Source organism: Halichoerus grypus, chromosome 6, assembly GCF_964656455.1.
Source record: "Halichoerus grypus chromosome 6, mHalGry1.hap1.1, whole genome shotgun sequence".
NCBI lineage: Eukaryota > Metazoa > Chordata > Mammalia > Carnivora > Phocidae > Halichoerus > Halichoerus grypus.
This window is the reverse complement of record NC_135717.1, coordinates 65,310,937-65,329,559: the sequence shown is the minus strand read 5'-3', so window position 1 is coordinate 65,329,559 and position 18,623 is coordinate 65,310,937. Positions and strand designations below refer to the sequence as shown.

The window sequence follows — 18,623 nt, the reverse complement described above, 5'->3', positions numbered from 1 at the left end:
GCAGAAGGGATTAGGAACTGAATGTGAACTAGTGTGACTGGAGTCCTGGGAGCTCTGGTGTGAGGCGAGGCTAGACAGAGAAAGGTCAGTAGGGACAAAGCATGTAGGACCGTGAGAACCATGTCAAAGATTGTTTTCTCATCCTAAAAGCAATGAGATTGTGGTAGGATTTGTGCTTTAGGAAAATCACTCTGGCTATAGTTTGGGAATTGATCAGATGAGGAGAAAAATGGGTGCAGGAATATTTCTGAACTAGGCTGGGTGAAAGATTATAATGGTTTGGACTAGATTGGTGGCAGTGGAAATGGAAAGAAGTGGATGGACCTGAGAGATATTTACAAGGTAGTTGATAGGAGGCTGTGATGAGTGGATGTGGACAGAGTGAGGAAGAGGGAGGAGCCAAGGATGCCCACTAAGATTCAGGCTTGGATAATGATGGATGTCACTGCCATTCAATGAGATAAGGAACTCTGGGGGTAGGGAGACTGTTAGGGGGGAAGGGAAGATAGTTTTATTTTGAACAAGTTGAGTTTGACAAACCTTTTAGGCATGTGAGTGGAGACCTCACGTAGAAAGGTGTATAAGTGTCTGATGCTCAGAGCATGGTTTAGAGTTAGAGATGCACAGTTTGGGTAATCTACCTACAGGTGGTCATTGATGAGATGGCTTAGAGAGAAGTGAGTGGGATGAGAGAATGACCTAATGCTAAGCCTTAAGGAACATCACCATCAAAGTAGAGGAAAGCTGAGCCTGCAAAGGAGACAAAGGAAGAGCTCTAAGGGGAAGGAGGCAAACCAGAAGAAAGTAGTGTTGTGGAAGTCACCAGATGGGGTACTCAGCCATGTCTGGGGATGTTAAGACTAATGTAAGATGAAGATCAAGATGTGCCCATTAACTTGAACCATATTAACAACCACAGAGACCTATTTTATTTATTTATTTATTTAATTTAAATTCAATTAATTAACATATAGTGTATTATTAGCTTCAGAGATAGAGTTCAGTGATTCATCAGTTGAATATAACACCCCATGCTCATTACATCAAGTGCCCTCCTTAATGCTCATCACCCAGCTACCACATCCTCCCACCCACCTCCCCTCCTGCAACCCTCAGTTTGTTTCCTATAGTTAAGAGTCTCTTATGGTTTGTCTCCCTCTCTGATTTCATCTTATTTTATTTTTCCCTCCCTTCCCCTATGATCCCACAGAGACCTGTTTTTAATAGCATGTTGAGGCTGGAGGCCATATGGGTTGAGGAGTAAATAGGGTATAAAGAAATGAAGACCATGAGCAAAATAACCCTTCTGAGCAGTTTGCATGTAGAGAGAGGATAGGAAGGCAGAGTCAGACATGTGAAACTGAGGAAGATTTTATTATTTTTTAAAATGGTTTTCTAGTAGGAAGAATCCAGGTGAGAGTAAGGGTTAAATTTAAAAGAGAGTAGAGATAATTGACTGTAAAAAGTTCTTAACTTCTTTTTTTTTCTTTGCAATTGTAAACTTACATATAATATTATGTTAGTTTCGGTGTACATAGTACAAATCACACATAGTGATTTGGCAATTATATACGTTACAAAATGCTCACCATGGTAAGTGTAGTTACCCCTATTACTATACAAAATTATTGCAGTATTATTGACTATATTCCCCATGCTGTACTTTTCATTCCTGTGACTTATTTAATATATAACTGAAAGTTTGTACCTCTTAATTCCCTTTGTCAATTTCACCCATCCCCGCCCCCACCTCCTCATCTCTGGCAACTACCAGCTTGTTCTCTGTATTTATAAATCTGTTTCTGTATTTTGTTTGTTCATTTGTTTTTTTTAGGTTCCACATATCAGGGAAAGCATATATTTGTCTTTCTCTGTTGGACTTTACTTAACAAAATACTCTCTATGTCCCTCTGTGTTGTTGCAAAGGGCAAGATTTCATTCATTTTTATGGCTGAGTAATATTCTATTGTATGTATATATCACATCTTCTTTATCCACTTATCTATTGATGGACACTTAGGTTGCTTCCATGTCTTGGTTATTGTAAATAATGCTGCAGTAAACATAAGGATGCACATATCTTTTCAAATTAGTGTTTACATTTTCATCTGGTAAATACCCAGAAGTAGAATTACTGAATCATATGGTATTTCTTTTTTTAATTTCTTGAGGAACCTCCATACTGTTTTCCAGAGTGGCTGCACAAATTTACATCCTCACCAGGAGCACACAAGGGTTTCCTTTTCTCCACATCCTCACCAACACTTGTTATTTCTCGTCTTTTTGATTCTAGCCATTCTGACAGGTGTGAGGTGATTTGTCACTGTGGTTTTGATTTGCATTTCCCTGATGATTAGTGACGTTGAGCATCTTTTCATGCGTCCGTTGGCCATCTATTTCTCTTCTTTGGAAAATGTCAATTCAGATCCTCTGCCCATTTTTTGATTGCATTATTTGTTTTATTAGTGTTGAGTTATATGAGTTTTTATATATTTTGGATATTAATCCTTTATTATATGTATCATTTGCAAATATCTTCTTCCATTCAGTAGGTTGCCTTTCGGTTTTGTTGATGGCTTCCCTCACTGTGCAAAAGCTTTTAGTTTGATGTTGTTTCAATAGTTTATTTTTGCTTTGGTTTCCCTTGTCTGGGGAAACAGATCCAGAAAAATATTTCTATGGCCAATGTCCAAGAGTTTATTGCATGTTTTCTTCTAGGAGTCTTATGGTTTTAGGTTCCACATTTAATCCATTTTTAATTTATTTTTGCGTATGGTATAAGAAAGTGGTCCAGCTTCATTCTTTTGCATGTGGCTGTCCAGTTTTCCCATCACCATTTACTGAACAGACTGTTTTTTTCCTATTGTGTATTCTTGGGTCCTTAAATATGAGAAATAAGATTTCCTCTATTTTACCAGAAAGGAAGGAGGGTGGGTTTAGAGTAGACAAGGATTTTCTTCTTTTTGATAGCTGTGAGATAAAGAAGTTCTCATTTAAGGCCTTTATTTTCTTTTGTAAAGTAAGAAAAGAAGTAGAGTCTTCTGCTGGGAGTGAGTTAGGAGGGACTATCATAGACTGTCCTAGATTAGGGGAGCTGGAGAAAGTTTGATAAGGTCATTGCAGAGGATGGGAGAGAGAGTTGACCAGAAAAATTTCATGAGCTTTCCAGGCAGCCTGAGAACCTATTTGAAATTGACAGTAATGGTGTAAGTAATCTGCTCAGTCATGTGACTCTCCTCCAGGGCTAGGTTTCTTAGGTTTGGGGAAAGTTTAGCTGTTATGGGTAAGGTTAGGTTATTGTGTTCAGAAGGCAGGCAGATTGAATTTTGCTTCTGGAGGCATCAAGATTATGGGTGCTCACAATGTCCAGAATGTGACCATGGTCTTGGGTGGCTGAGGTGATCAAGGAAGTGAGAGGCCAAGGGGTTATAAATATCATCCCAGGTAACTGTTTAAGTCATCCAGGATTAGGGCGGCCTCTTCTCAGAGTACCAGAATGCTAACTGGATGAGAACGCAAGAAACAGATAAACAGGTGTAATTCATGACTCTTCCAGACAAACAGAAAGATGACAAGAGTTAAAGTCATCTTAAAGGAAGACTGGGAGTCAGGTGTCAGGGTTTCAAAATGAGACTGGGACTGACTGGGATTCGTAGAGATGACAGATCCGAAGAGGTAGACAGAGTGGTTTGCCCAAATGGTATGAGCCTCAAGAGAAGTCAGTTTGCTTTTTGCTTTTTTTTGTTTTGAATAAAAGGAGGAGCCACTCAAGGTCTGCCAGTAGTAATGGGGAGCATGGACAACAGCAAACTCACCTTCTAAACTTAAGGTACGTGGAGTGTAAGAGAATAAACTACTTTTCCTTGAGAAAGCTGCAATGAAAATGCAGAGTTAAACTTCCAGGACAGAGGAACACTCCAGAAATTGCCTCATGATACAGGAGTGGCAGTGAGAGAGTTTGGGATGTCGGGAAGACAAGGGCCAAATGAATCACAGGTGAGGAAGAACAGAATGTCATGGGATGATGGTATGGGAGAAATTTCCCCTGGTGACTTCTTTGTGGAGGCACTAGTGAAATAGTCTTCCTGGAGTATCTGCAAGCATTGTTAGTGGCTAGACAACGTGGGCTTGGCACCATAGAGGAACTCAGTTTAAGTTTAAATTGAGTTGGATTTTAATGGTGTCTTACTACCTTACTCTTTTGACATGTCCACCAAGTCCAACACATATTTTGGCCCATCTCCTCCTGGCTAAAGAGTGTTCACCTTCTGGCAAGGGACCTGGATTGACCTGAATTAAGATTTCTGCCAATTTTAGGTGGGGAGGATTTCCTTTGGTTTAACATTTCATAAAGTTTCTCCTGTTCATTTTATTTGGATTATCCTTAATTGTAGGGAATATTTGCTTCTTATTTAAATACACAACTTTTACACCATCTGCAATAGACTGTATTTTCCAAAGATGGCCATGACCATATATCCCTTCTCCATCAAGAGGTGGAGTCCATTTCTCTCCCTCCCCCTTGAATGTGTGTGGGCTCTGTGACTGCTTTGATCAATCAAAGACAGCAGAAGTGTTGGTGGACTTAGCACTTACTGGCTGGCAGCATCTCTTCCTGCCTCTTTCAGCCCTGAACACTCATGAAGCAGGCTACTCCATCAGGGAGACAGGCCACATGAAGGAGAGAGGCCAGCTCAGACATGAGCTGAAGACGCCATCTTGCACACCCAGCCCCATCAAACCTTCAGAAGATTCTAGCCCCAGTCGTTATCTAAATGCAGCAACACCAGAGAGTATGGAGAACCACCCAGGTGAGCTGAATCAACCTACAGATTCCTGTTAAGCCTCTAAGTTTTGGTTTGTTTAAGCAATAGTGGTTTGTTCAAGCAATACTCAAGACATTTTGGGTACTTCCATGTCTCATGTTTTTGTCATAATAAAGCTTCTGTGCTTGGCCTTTTAAATATAAACTGATAAAATATAAACTATGGTTTCTATTTTACTCATAAAAATGTATAATTAGTATACTATTACTAATTTATATGTTTTGTATATAGTATATGTATTTTTTCTTGCCCATTAACAAAATGTTCCCTCTGTCTGACCTCTGACTCTCTACTTGTCCTCTGGCCCCTGTTCTCAGATATTCCTTTCCTGCTCCACACCCTAGTGATAATCAGTGGGAGGAGTACCAGACAGGCTGGATGGAAGAATAGCAGCAGGAGGAGAAGGTTAGGGAAGAAAAGAGAGAAAGCTCAAGAAAGCTTGGGAGAGAATTTTTGGTGGGGAGCTGAGAGCAGACCAGAGAGAAGGATGTTTTGGGGACATTGTTGGGTATGAGAGAGGTAGAGATTGAGAAGGAAGGGAGGAAAGGAATTTTAAGAAATTGGACTTGGTTGAAAATTAAACTTGGCTGATCGTTTCTTGGCATTGACACTGCACAGAGGCTATGCCCATGGGAGCCCAGTGGTAGGTTACTCAATAAGCATTAACATCTTTGAAATACTGAGATATATATGCATATACTGTATCCTCCCAGAGCATGTGTCTGTAAAGCAGTGATCATTGCTACCCATGGCTTAAGCCAAAAGAAGTTCTTGGAGAGAAGCTCTGATAGCTCGTTGAACTCAGACAGGAAGTACAACTGGGCCCCTTGAGGGGCTACACTAAGAACCAGAGGACCACCAGGAAGTCTTTCCATCTCTCTTTAATTTTTCTTTAAAAAATTTTTTTATTGTGATAAAATATACATGACATAAATTTATCATCTTAACCATTTCCAAGTGTACAGTTCAGTGGCATTAAATACATTAATAATATTGTCCCCACCCAGGTACCCCATTACCTTTTTTTAAATTTTATTTTTAAGTAATCTCTACACCCAGTGTGGGGCTCAAACCCACAACCCCATTAAGAGTCACATGCTCTACGGACTGAGCCAGGCAGGCACCCCTGAATAGCTACCTTTTAACACCATTTTTGTTTGCCATCGACACAGTTTTACCTTTTCCAGAATGTCATGTAAATGAAATCATACAGTGTGTAGCCTTTTCAGATTGGCTTTATTCACTTAGCAGTATGCATTTAAAGTGATCTAAGTGTTTGTGTGGCTTCATAGCTCATTCCTTTTGTTACTGAATAGTATTCTATTAGATAGATCTACTGTAGTTTGTTTATCCATTCACCAAGGACATTTTGATTGGCCCCAATGTTTGGTAATTATGAATAAAACTGCTTTAAACATTCATATGCAGGATTTTGCAGGGACATAAATTTTCAAATCAGTTGGCTAAATTCTTAGTAGCAGAGTTTCTGGTTCATATAAGACTATGTACACTTTGTATGAAATTGCCAAGCTGTCCTCCCAAGTGGTTGTACTGTTTCATATACTCATCAACAATAAATGAGAGTTCGTGTTGCTCTGCATCTTCACCAGCAATTGGCATTGTCAGTTTTTTGGATTGTAGCCATTTTAATAGGTATGGGGTAGTATCTCATTGTCATTTTGATTTGCATTTCCCCAGTGACAAATGATGTAGTACATCTCTTAATGTACTTGTTTATTATCTGTATATCTTCTTTTGGTGAGGTATTCATTCACATCTTTTGCCTTTTTTCTTTCTTTCTTTTCTTTCTTTCTTTCTTTCTTTCTTTCTTTCTTTCTTTCTTTCTTTCTTTCTTTCTTTCTTTCTTTCACTTTGTTGTGTTATTGTTGGGTTGTAAGAGTTCTTTGTTTATTTTGAGAATGCTAAATTTTTTAAAAAGGTTTTATTCATTTAGGGGCGCCTGGGTGGCTCAGTCATTAAGCGTCTGCCTTCGGCTCAGGTCATGATCCCAGGGTCCTGGGATCGAGCCCCGCATTAGGCTCCCTGCTTGGCGGGAAGCCTGTTTCTCCCTCTCCCACTCCCCCTGCTTGTGTTCCTGCTCTCGCTGTCTCTCTCTCTGTCAAATAAATAAATAAAATCTTAAAAAAAAAGGTTTTATTCATTTAAGAGAGAGAGAGAGTGAGCAATAGCACAAGCAGGGGGGATGGTCAGAGGGAGAGGGAGAAGCAGACTCTCCACTGAGCCTGATGTGGGACTTGATCCCAGGATCCCAGGACCATGACCTGAGCCGAAGGCACATGCTTAACCGACTGAGCCACCCAGGCGCCCCGAGAATGCTAAATTTTTAATATCCAACTTCTGCTCCCTCAGTATTAACGCTAGCAAGGTCTGAAAACCCTCTTCTCCCACCCCCATTTCCTTTCACACAGTGGTAGCAAATGGCAGCTATCACCGGTCAGCTTTTGTATGAAAGACCAAATCTGGTGAGAAGTGGTTTAGGGCTGTCAGTATGAAGTGTGTGACTAGGCACACTATAAAATCGATACTTAAAATCTTTTCTCTATTAAAAGAGCCCATGTGTTTTATCCAGTATAATTCCCAACCCTGGGTGCACATTGAAACCACTGGAGGAACATAAAAATTACTGATGCCTTAGGTAAAACCTTAAAATAAGTGTTGATATCAAAACCAACTAAAACCATATGGGACACTACTACATACCCACTAGAATGGCTGGAATTAAAAAGATTGAGCATACCAAATGTTGGCAAGTGTATGGAAGAATTGGAACTCTCATACGTTTCTGGTGGGAGTGCAAATGGCACAACCACTTAGAAATTAGCAGTTTATTAAAAGGTTAGACATGCACTCACCATGTGACTTGGGCATTCCAATCCTAGGTATCTATCCAAGAGAAATGAAAGCATATGTTCACCCAAAGACCTGTTGTACAAATATTCATAGCAGCTTTATTTGTAACAGCCCCAAGTTGGAAATAACTCAAATGGCCATCATAAGTGAATGGATAAAACACATTGTGTAATAATTATTGCATGGAATACTACTCAGCAACAAAAAGGAATAAACTGCTGATACACCTGATAATGTGGATGAATCTCAACATAATTATGCTAAGTGACAAAAGCCAGATTAAAAAAAGAATGTGTGTTGTTTGATCTCATCTTTTACATAAATTCTTGAAAATTCACACTCATCTGTAGTGCGTAAAAGCACTGAGAAAGGGAGGGAGGAGTGAGAAAGGGAGGATTATAGAGGGGCACAAGGAAACTTTTAGGAGTGATGAACATGTTCATAATGTTGATTTTGTGATGGTTTCCATTGTTGTGTACATAGGTCAAAACTGGTCAAAAAGTATGCTTTATATGTGTGCAGTTTACTGTATGTCAATTGTACCTCAGTAGAGTTATAAAAAAAAATCTTTTGCACCTTGGACTGTTACTTAATTCATGGTTTCAAAAATGTAATTAAATTAGTTAAAATCTTATTCATCAAAAATAAGGGGAAATCTAAATTGTCTGGAATATTAATATTTACAACAAATATTGATAAATAAGGAAGGATCACTGCTTCAGATTTTTCAAAACTGAACATTTTATTGTTGGAAGCATTGATCTAGAATATGAATATGAAAGAGAGAGAGGGAACATAAAATTGTATGGGAAGAAATAGGAAATCAAATACCACAAACTTTTTGGAAGCTCTGTCTAATCCCAGAGGCGACAACAAGCTATTGGATATTGCAGAGCCTTACATGTACTTTAGGAAAGTGTTGAAATAATAGTAGGTGTATTTCCATAGCAAAGAGGGTTTTGTACCAGTACTGAACACTGAAAAAAAAGCATATGGTTTAAGAAACACTAGCGTTACATATTTTAAAAGTTTAGAACATAAAATTTGCTACAGGTCTTTTTCATCCAAGTTAAGTTATTTTATCCTGCTTTTTGCTAGATCCATATGGTTCTTCGTAGTAGAAACCAAAACACACGAACTTCTCAGACTATCTAACAAAACTCCATTTCAAGTTAATTTTGGGGAGCAGTATGGTATAGAGCCACTATATGTCTTGCCTCCCTAAACTGTCATTCCTTGTTTACATAAAATTTAAGATTGCCTTTGTACTTAGGATAAAATTTGAACTCCTTGACGTGATCATTAAGACTTTATAAAGGGGGGGTGGGAATCGGAGGGGGAGATGAACCATGAGAGATGATGGACTCTGAAAAACAAACTGAGGGTTCTAGAGGGGAGGGGGGTGGGAGGATGGGTTGGCCTGGTGATGGGTATTAAAGAGGGCACGTTCCGCATGGAGCACTGGGTGTTAATATGCAAATAATGAATCATGGAACACTACATCAAAAACTAATGATGTAATGTATGGTGATTAACATAACATAAAAAAAAAAAGACTGTATCAGATCTGGTGCCAACCCCACTTCTCCAACTTCTAAGTTCAAGCCATATTGTCTTCCTCTCTTTTCTTGAAAATTGAGAAGTTCTTTGTTGCCTGGAATGCAAGTCTCTGGTTCTCTGCTTGAATGACATCTTTTCATCCTTTTGATCTCAGCTTTATTATGACCTCTTGCCTGTGTTAAGTAAGCTCCATGAAGACATGGAGAAGTAGCTGAAATAGGTGGTAAGGGGCAGGTAGGAGGTAGGGGACTGAGGGAAACTCAGGGAGGCTCCATTTCTCCTAGCACATTTTCCTAAACTAGTGCCTTTTCTATGAATAGTGTGAAATAGTCAAACACCACGAACAGACTGTACCTGTGATCAGACGATGAAACATAAGGAGGTCAGAAGATGGTGTTTTTTTACATTCTCACCCTACCCTCAATTGTAAAATGAGACCAATAATAATGTTTTCCTTCCTGAATCACAGGGTTGGTGTTTACATAACACATGCAAGATTGCTTTGAAAACTATCAACAGGAACAGATGTTAATAATTTCAGGCTAATGTGGTCTTCACATTATAGTGGTGTCTTCCCTTGTGAATGCTGCCAAGGACAAAGCAGTCAGCTCAGTGTGCTTAGAGGAGAAGTTCTTGGTAGGCATTTCATTGCCTGCTCTGGGACCTCAAGAAACTCTGCACTCCATTGCTGCTCCTGCAGCAAGATTCAGACACCAAGTTAGTAATAATATGTTTATTTTATTCTTTCAATGAACACAGCAAAGAGATACATTTTAAATGGGAAGCTTTTCTCTGGTTCACTTTAGTACAGACTTCTCTCCTTCCCTCCTCCACTCTCTTTCTCCCTTACCTTTCCTCCTTCCCATCTTCCCTTCCTTCTCATCTTCATCCATTGAAAAAGGAATCTGGTAAAAGTGAAAAACTGTGTATGAACAAATGAATGTCAAACTCAGTAAAATAAATGGCAGAGGGTGCTGGTGTAATCAAATGACTGAGCAGAGTTGCTAAGACCCCACAAAATCTATCTCAACTACTTTTTTTTTTTATTATGTTATGTTAATCACCATATATTACATCATTAATTTTTGATGTAGTGTTCCATGATTCATTGTTTGCTTATAACACCCAGTGCTCCATGCAGTACGTGCCCTCTTTAATACCCATCACCAGGCTAACCCCTCCCCCCACCCCCCTCCCCTCTAAAACTCTCAGTTTGTTTCTCAGAGTCCATAGTCTCTCATGGTTCGTCTCCCCCTCCGATTTCTGCCCCCTTCATTTTTCCCTTCCTACTATCTTCTTCTTCTTCTTCTTCTTTTTTTTAACATATAATGTATTATTTGTTTCGGAGGTACAGGTCTGTGATACAACAGTCTTACAGAATTCACAGCGCTCAACTACTTCTATTTTGCTTTGCTTTATCCTGTTTTATATTCTATGATCTCAGGTAAAAGTATAAAATAATTCATTGCTGGGAATTTAAATTTTTAATTAGAACCATATCAAAAATATTTCTCCACTTTTTAATTGTAACTTGTTCTCCGCTGGGGACAAAAACCATATTGTCTTCCGCTCCTGAGCCGTGCTTACAATCAGTCAGTGAGATGATAATTGGTAAAATCACTGTGTCTGTCCACAGTTCTCTTTAATTTCGGCTCCCATCCTTATCTTGACTGATTCTAAGTTATTTTTATTATTTTTAAAAGGCATCTTACTCTGCTTTTTTTCTTAGTATATCTTTTGTGATGATATGATTCTCTTTCATTTGAATCTTGTGAAGCTAATCCTAGCAAACTTCCGAGGGCAGGGTCACACAGTCTGTGTCCCCTGGCCCTCTTCCCCTTCAGTCTATGGAAACTCTCCTGGTTGAAATCTCTCTGTTTTACTTTACCATTCTGGGCGCACAGGAGAAACACTTGGCTAATACCCAAGGTTAAAGATTCTGCATCCACTCAACGTGTGTGGGGATGTTCCCCACACCACCATGCAATTCTAGGACACTAGCTGGACATCCAGTACTTCAACTCAACTCTGATACCACAGGTAAAGGATTAGAGCTACAAGGCTGCCCCTGCCCCGCAACTTCAGATGCCAGTCTTACCTGGAATTCTGACTCACCAGCTACAGGTCGGAAGTTGCCATAGCTCCCTCCTTGGGTTTGATTACTTTGTGAGCGTGGTTCACAGAACTCAGGAAACCAGTTTACTCCCTAGATTACTGGTTTATTATGGAAGGATGTAACTTGGGAACAGCCAGATAGAAGAGATGTATATGGCAAGGTATGGGGAAAGGTCACAGAGTTTCCATGCTCCCTCTGAGGGCACCGTTCTCCCCAAATCACCATGTGTTCACCAACCTGAAGCTCTTTGAACCCTGTCCTTTTGGTTTTCTTTTTTTTTGTGGAGTCTTCATTACATAGACATGATTGATTAAATCATTGGCCATTGATGATTGATTCAAACCTCTAGCCCCTCTTCCCTCCCCAGAAATCAGGGGGTGGGACTGAAAGTTCCACCCCTCTATTCATGGTTGCTTTCACTGGCAACCAGCCCTCATCTTTAAGTGCTTTCCAAGGTCACCTTGTTAACATAAACCCAGTTATGGTGGAAAGGGGCTTGTTATGAATAACAAGACACCCATTTAACCTTTATGGCTCTCAAGTGATTTTAAGAACTGAGGATGAGACCAAATATTACAACAAAAGATGCTCCCAATGCTCTTACTGCTTAGGAAATTTCAAGGCTTTTAGGAGCTCTGTGCCAGGAATCAGGACAAAGACCAAATATATATTTCTTATTACAAATCACAATAATATATGGGGGCTCAGGGACTATGAGAGGCTTTTCTTGACCCATCTTCTTTGGCTTGCCAAGCAGTTGTATTTACTCTCCCAGCTGTGGGGGTGTGGGGGACACTGACTCCTTCTAAGGGCAACCAGTTTGGAATCAGGGCATAGGTCCACCAGAATCAGAACTCTCATTTTTGCAGACTTGGCTGAAAAGCTGGCCAACCCATGCCAAGGGCTTTCTCTGGTTCCTCCCAGACTCTGTCCTCCCACCCAAGCTCTGTCTAATTGGAGGCTGGAAATGTAAGTGGGAAAATGAATTCTGCTCAATTACATATAATATCAAATCTTTTTTTTTCTTATATTTTGTGTTAGAGTCCATTGCTAGGCTCCAACATCCATTGTCTTCTTCTGTAATACAGAATTTTGGAAAATGTGTCCTACCTCCCCTAAAGCTTGTTGCAGCCATGTGAATAAATTTTAGCTCATGAGAGATAAGTGAAAGTATTATTTTGGACTTTCGGGAAGCCTCCTTCAAAGGTGCCTTTCTTCAGATCCTCCTTCCTGCTGCTTAGAATGCAAACCTTGGAGTGGCTCTCTTAGACCACGAGATGACCTTGAGTATAGAAGCCACACACTAAGGATGGCGGAACAGCAACATGGGAGGTGCCTGGGTATTTGAGGGTTCTGTGGAAAGCTGCATTAGCCCTCAACGACCTACTTCTAGATTGTTGTTTTGTGAGGGAATAAGCCCTTGTGTGAGTAAGCCCCAAATTTTAAGATCTCCGTTATACCGTGTTAGTGGACAAGGCTGCCATAATACAATACTATATGGGGGTGGGTGGCTTAAACAACAGAAATTTATTTCCTCACAGTTCTGGAGGAAAGAGATCCAAGATCACAGTGCCAGAAATCCAGTTTATGGTGAGGCCTGTCTTACTGGTCTGTAGATGGCCATCTTCTTTCTGTATCCTCACATCGTCTCTTCTCTGTACACATGTGGAATGAGGGAGGAGGAAAGAGAGCAGGGGGAGAGAGGAAGGGTGTGATCTTTGGTGTCTCTTCCTCTTCTTATAAGGACACCTGTTTTATTGAATTAGGACCCAGCCTTATGGACTTATTTAACCTTTAATGACCTCCTTATAGGCCTTATCTCCAAATATAGTCACGATGGGTGGGTTAGGGCTTTAACAATGAATTTGGGGGGACCAGTCCGTAACACATACAGAAAAACATGATTCCTATTTAATATGCCCAGGGACCTTCATTTCTGAGGTTTAAGAGCAAAGAACTTGACTGTTTTTGACCTTTTACATTTTCGGGTTCTTGTTGATTATAGACACTCATAGATTTCTATCTGACACCTGGAGCTTGACACCTGAAATTTCCAAGTCGCAAATGGGACACTTTGTCCTCCAGATTTGCTGAGACAGCCAAGCCCTACAGACCCTGTTGCTCATGTCTGGCTGTCTGGGCTGAGATGTGGGTAAGGTGAGGAAAGTCTCTAGATACAGGGAAGTGCCTGTGGAGGTGGAAAGATACAGGTTGATTCTGGTGAATATTATCTTGACACACTACCACACCCTTCACCTCTTCTTAGTGGGCCCCCCACTTGGTAGTCAAAGTGGCCTCATTAATGGTATAATTGGACCATACTGCTCTTCCTTCAAAATTAGGGTATATTTGGCCTCATTTGTATCGACGTGGACATTTTGATTTAGGGATATTTTAACATGGCTTACAGAAGAAATTAATGAAGTTTCAGCTTTTATATTATTAAGTAATGTATAAAACAGATATCCTCACCATATGCCTGAATTTTACAACTTTTAAGATTCTGCGTCCTGGAGCAGGGATTGGGGATAAGGTGGAGAGGGGGAGTTGAGAATGAGGTGGGCTCATGGATTAAAAAAAAAGGCTGGATGGGTGTCAGGGAATGGGTAATGATGGAGCTGGGGTTCGATGCCACTTGGAAACATGGAGCCACAGATACTTCCTGGCTCATTCACTTATATCAATCTAGCAGAGCATTTGCTTTGTTCACTGGGAATTAGATGCTGCATGGTCAACAGACTCTCTGGTTTCTCTGTTAATGTTTCAATGAGTGTAAGCAGTTACTTTTGATAAATATTATACTTTGCTCAATAATGGGACTGTATTGAGTTGGATAGTGTCCTCTCCAAGTTCATGTGCATTGGAACCTCAGACTGTGACCTTATTTAGATTTTTGCAGATAGTCACGTTAAAACAAGGTTATATGGGATTAGGTTCAGCCTCAAATACAATGACTGGTATCCCCTGAGAAAAGGGAGATTTGGAGACAGGGAGACAGAGGACACACAAGAGAGGTGACCATGTAATGACAGAGGCAGAGATTTGAGTGATGCAGCCATAAACCAAGGAATGCCATGGATTGCTGGCGAGTGCCAGAAGTCAGGAAGAGGCAGGGAAGGAGTCTTCCTTAGTGCCTTCCCAGGAAGCGTGGCCCTACCGACACACTGATCTCAAGACTATGTTTTCAGAACTATGAGAGAATAAATTCTTATTGTTTTAAGTCACCCAGATTGTGGTCATTTGCTACGAAAGCCCTGGGAAACTACTATATGCATTTTTTCTTTTAAACTCTAGAGAATGAACACATCTGCCTTTTAAAGTTTTTTGTAATTGTGCTAATCTTATTTGATTGGCAATATATTAGACATTTGTCTAATCCATCTGAAACTGTCTAATGTTAGTTTTGGAAGTAGTTGGAGACTAATTTAAGTCTAATTATATCCTTGTGTCATTTATTAATTGTAAAGGTAATACAGGCTCATAAAAATACAAGGAATACAATAATGAATGAAGTGCAAGTCTGCCATAATTGATATGGGAATTAAGGGTGGAATAAAGGTTTAGGATGATTTTTTTTTTTAATTTTATTATGTTATGTTAGTCACCATACAATACATCATTAGTTTTTGATGTAGTGATCCACGATCCATTGTTTTCGTATAACACCCAGTGCTCCATGCACTACGTGCCCTCCTTAATCCCCATCACCGGGCTAACCAATCCCCCCTCCCCCCTCCCCTCTAAAACCCTGTTTGTTTCTCAGGTCCATAGTCTCTCATGGTTCATCTCTCCCTCCAATTCCCCCCGCCCATTTTTCCCTTCCTTCTCCTAATGTCCTCCATGTTATTCCCTATGTTCCACAAATAAGTGAAACCATATGATAATTGACTTTCTCTGCTTGACTTATTTCACTTAGCATAATCTCCTCCAGTCCCATCCATGTTGATGCAAAAGTTGGGTATTCATCTTTTCTGATGGCTGAGTAATATTCCATTGTATATATGGACCACGTCTTCTTTATCCATTCATCTGTTGAAGGGCATCTCGGCTCTTTCCACAGTTTGGCTATTGCGGACATTGCTGCTATGAACATTGGGGTGCATATGGCCCTTCTTTTCACTACATCTGTGTCTTTGGGGTAAATACCCAGGAGTGCAATTGCTGGGTCATAGGGTAGCTCTATTTTTAAATTTTTGAGGAACCTCCACACTGTTTTCCAAAGTGGCTGTACCAACTTGCATTCTCACCAACAGTGTAAGAGGGTTCCCCTTTCTCCACAACCTCTCCAACATTTGTTGTTTCTTCCCCTGTCCATTTTTGCCATTCTGACTGGTGTAAGGTGGTGTCTCAATGTGGTTTTGATTTGGATTTCCCTGATGGCTAATGATGATGAACATTTTTTCATGTGTCTATTAGCCATTTGTATGTCTTCTTCAGAGAAGTGTCTGTTCATGTCTTCTGCCCACTTTTTGACTTGATTATTTGTTTTTTGGGTGTTGCGTTTGAGAAGTTCTTTATAGATCTTGGATACCAGCCCTTTATCTGTAGTGTCATTTGCAAATATCTTCTCCCATTCTGTGGGTTGCCTCTTTGTTTTGTTGACTGTTTCCTTTGCTGTGCAGAAGCTTTTTATCTTGATGAAGTCCCAAAAGTTCATTTTTGCTTTTGTTTCACTAGCTTTTGGAGATGTATCTTTTTTTTTTTTTTAGAGATTTATTTATTTGAAAGAGCGAGAATGAGAGAGAGAGAGTACATGAGAGGAGGGAGGGTCAGAGGGAGAAGCAGGCTCCCTGCCGAGCAGGGAGCCCAACGTGGGACTTGATCCCGGGACTCCGGGATCATGACCTGAGCCGAGGGCAGTCGCTTAACTAACTGAGCCACCCAGGCGCCCCTGGAGATGTATCTTGAAAGAAGTTGCTGTGGGCGATGTCAAAGAGGTTACTGCCTATGAGTTTGATGTTTTTAGGTTCCACAAGTGAGATCATGCAGTATTTAGCTTTCTTTTCTGATTTATTTTATTGAGCATACTGCCTTCAAGGTCTATCCATGTTGTTGCAAATGGCAGGATTTCCTTTTTTCTCATTGGTGACTAATACTCCATTGTGTGTGTGTGTTTTCTTTATGTATTCCTTCATCAATGGACACTTAGGTTTTTTCAAAACCTGGCTATTGGTAATAATCCTGCAATAAACACAAAGGCATAGATATTTTTTTGAGATAGTGATTTTGTTTCCTTCACATATATACCCAGAAGTGGAATCACTGGATCATATGATAGTTCTATTTTTAATTTTTTGAGGAACCTCCATATTGTTTTCCACAGTGCCTACACTAATTTATATTCCCTCCAACAGTGTGCAGGGGTTCTCTTTTCTCCACATCTTCACCAGCATTTGTTATCTCTTGTCTTTTTGATAATAGCCATTCTGGCAGGTGAGAGGTGATATCTCACTGCTGTTTTGATTTGCATTTCCCTAATGATTAGTGATGTTGATCTTTTCATGTACTTGCTGGACATTTGGATGTCTTCCTTGGGAAAATGTCTATTTAAAAGCACTCTGCCTATTTTTATTTTTTAAAAAGATTTTATTTATTTATTTGACAGGGAGAGAGAGAGCACAAGCAGGGGGAGCAGTGGAGGGAGAGGGACAAGCAGACTCCCTGCTGAGCAGGGAGCCCAATGTGGGGCTCAATCCCAGATCCCTGGGATCATGACCTGGGCCGAAGGCAGATGCTTAACTGACTGAGCCACCCAGGTGCCCCTAAAAGTACTCTGCCCATTTTTAAGTTGGATTGTTTGTTATTAGCTATTGAGTTGTGTAAGTTCCTTATATATTTTGGATATTAACCCCTTATCAGATATGGTTTGCAAATATTTTCTCCCATTTCATTTTGTTGATTATTATTATTATTTTGTTGTACAGAAGCTTTTTAGTTTGATGTAGTCCCACTTGTTGATTTTTGTTTTTGTTGCTTGTGCTTCTGGTATCTATGTCCAAAAATTTGTTGCCAAGACCAATGTCAAGGAATTTTTTCCCTAGGTTTTCTTCTAGGAGTTTCTTCTAGGACTTAAATTAAGTCCTTAATGCATTTCAAGTTAATTTTTGTTAATGGTGTAAGATAGAGGTTCAGTTTCATTCTTTTGCATGTAAATATCTAGTTTCCCCAATATTTAAGAGACTATCCTTTCCCTAAGTCTTTGCTCCTTGTCAAATATTAGTTGACCATATATGCATGGGTTTATTTCTAGGCCCTCTTTTCTGTTCCATTGATCTATGTGTCTGTTTTTATGCCAGTATCATACTCTTTTAAATATTATAGTTTTGTAATATGGTTTGTAATCAAGAAGTGTAATGCCTCCCACTTTGTTCTTTCAAAATTGCTTTGGCTATTTAGGATCTTTTGTGTTTCCATGAGATTTTTATTTTATTTATTTATTTTTTAAGATTTTATTTATTTATTTGACAGAGAGATGGAGAGCAAGAGCACAACAAGGCAGAGCGGCAGGCAGAGGGAGAAGCAGGCTCCCCAGTGAGCAAGGAGCCCGATGCGGGGCTCGATCCCAGGACTCTGGGATCATGACCGGAGCCAAAGGCAGATGCTTAACCGACTGAGCCACCCAGGTGCCCCCCATGAGAATTTTAGTATTGTTTTTTCTATATCCAGAAGAATGTCATCAGAATTTTGATGGAGATTGCATTGAATCTGTAGTTAGCCTTCGGTGGTATGGGCATATTACAATATTACTTCTAATCCATGAGCATATAGTATCTTTCCATTTATTTGTGTTTTTGTCAATTTCTTTCCTCAATGTCTTATAATTTTTGGTGTTTGGATCTTTAACTTCCTTGGTTAAGTTTTTTCCTAAAGGGGTCCTGGGTGGCTCAGTTGGTTAAGTGTCTGCCTTTGGCTTGGGGCCCTGGGATGGAGCCCTGCGTAGGGCTTACCGCTCAGTGGGGAGTCTGCTTGTCCCTCTCCCTCTGCCCCTGCCCCCTACCCCCCACTTGTGCTCTCTCTCTCTCAAATAAATAAAATCTTAAAATTTATTTCCTAAATATTTTATTGTTTTTGATAATATTGTAAGTGGGACTGTTTTCTTTATTTCTTTTTCAGATACTTCATTGTTAGTGTATAGAAATGCAACTGATTTTTTGTATGTTGATCTTATAAAATTTTTGCTGAATTCTTTGATTATATCTAAAAATTTTTTGGTGGAGTTGTTAGGACTTTCAGTGTATAACATCATATCA

The 18,623-nt window shown here is 39.9% G+C and overlaps 1 long non-coding RNA gene across 4 annotated transcripts in view; it reads left to right on the top strand.

The window, feature by feature from the left end:
* LOC118535754 (uncharacterized) overlaps nt 1–18,623 on the top strand; it is a 158,123-nt gene that overhangs the window by 2,264 nt on the left and 137,236 nt on the right. For all 4 annotated transcript variants that reach the window (XR_013449019.1, XR_013449020.1, XR_013449021.1 and 1 more), the window contains 2 exons: nt 3,758–3,829; nt 4,629–4,811. This is a non-coding gene — a long non-coding RNA (uncharacterized LOC118535754). The remainder of the gene's footprint in view (nt 1–3,757; nt 3,830–4,628; nt 4,812–18,623) is intronic.